Source organism: Rousettus aegyptiacus, unplaced genomic scaffold, assembly GCF_014176215.1.
Source record: "Rousettus aegyptiacus isolate mRouAeg1 unplaced genomic scaffold, mRouAeg1.p scaffold_m13_p_1, whole genome shotgun sequence".
Lineage (NCBI taxonomy): Eukaryota > Metazoa > Chordata > Mammalia > Chiroptera > Pteropodidae > Rousettus > Rousettus aegyptiacus.
In genome coordinates, this window is record NW_023416284.1 from 136,964,721 (window position 1) to 136,966,426 (window position 1,706).

Below are 1,706 nucleotides of genomic sequence, written 5' to 3' on the forward strand. Positions count from 1 at the left end.
GCTCCTCATACATGGGCAGGAAAGAAAGTCTAGACAGCACTATAACCTACCTCCTTAGGGAAGGCTCCCTAGATTAGAGACCTCAACTGTAAGATATAGTTAGCTGAATTCTGCCATAGAATATTGTCACATTTGCTTCAGGTGAAACTTTCATGCAAAGTATTATGGGAACACCAAAGAAAACAGAACTGGATCTTCGAGATACTTACAGAATAATTGGTACATAGACATGATTGCTGCTAATCATCTATATTAATAAGTGAATTCAATTAGAGGCATAGATATCTACAAAAATGAGCTTAAGAGAAGTTGTCTAAGGATAATTCACAAAAATATGTAAGTTGGAGTTACCTTAGCCCCAACAAATAGTGAGAATACATTTTTAAAAAATTTTTATTATTTATTATCTTTTTTAATTTTTTAAATGCCTACAGTACCCAGTATTCCTAGGTGGTCTCCCATCCAAGTACTAAACAGACCCAGCCCTGCTTAGCTTCCAAGATCAGATGAGATCAGGTATATTCAGGGTGGCATGATCATAGACACCTTTACAATCTTTTTAAGTTCACTTAAAAGATTTATAAAAGGCAGTGACCACTTTCTAGGTCAAATAATTCCCAACAGATTTCAAGGAATTAATTCCTTATAGGCCAAGTTTTCTTGTGGAAATATAATTGCAAATAAATCATCAACAAAATAGATAAAAATATCAAAAAATTCTCTTATGGGTAAAAATATCGCATTGGTTAAGGAAAAAATAGCAATGGGAATGACATAATATTGAAATCAAATGATAAAATGCTTGTATATCAAAACATGCAGCTTATATGGTAGTTATAGAGCTATTTATGTATTTATGTGTAGTAAAAGTATAAAAGTGTGGGCTAGATACAGATCAAATTCATAGTAGCAGTTCATTTTAGAGAGGGTGAGAAAGAAATAGAATTTGAGGGAAAAGTATTGGGGCTTCAATTTTACCTATAAATTATTATTACTTAAATAGAAAAAGGAAGTAAAGGAAGACCTTATGTATTTTGTAAAATTATCCTTTGTTTATTTTGAGTGGGATATTTTGTATTATCTTCTGTGTTTCTTTTCATTTTGAAGTATCCGAATAGTAAATGTATTAAAGTAATAATTTCAGGTATCTCAGTTTTACCTGGAAATCTTTCTATAGCAGAAAACATCTCAATCAAGCAATGAACTCTGACTGAAAAAGTATAAGAAATTAAACTGATATTGAATTTTGTGACACAAATATATTTCCTCTAAAATTTCAACCTTCTGTCCCAAATAAGGTTTATTTATTCTAGAAATTTGTAGCTCTATTGAACAATTGAAGCTTCTGGCCATTTAGATTGGGTAGCTATATTAAGAAATTCATTATCAGATTAAATTTCTCAACTAGAAGTCTACTAAAAATTTCACTTTTTACTGTTGCTGATGTAGAATATCAACATTCAATATTGGAAATGACCAGAACAGAAATATATTTTATTAATAGTATATTCACTCTAATACTTGAGTTATAGAGATAACTTAGGCTACATGTTTATTTTCATGAATTTATAGTTTCGTAAATAGGTAAGACAAAATTATTTTTATATTCTTAAAATAAAAGTTTTTTATAAAACATCTTTGTTATCAGATTTTACCCATATTCATATGTTCAGAATTTAGCATTTTCTCTCTAACATTCTTAAGAA

At 29.5% G+C, this 1,706-nt stretch overlaps 1 pseudogene; it reads right to left on the bottom strand.

Annotated features, from left to right (window-relative positions):
- Positions 1-425: 425 nt before the first annotated feature.
- On the bottom strand, positions 426-544 carry LOC118605894 (annotated as a pseudogene).
- Positions 545-1,706: the final 1,162 nt, after the last annotated feature.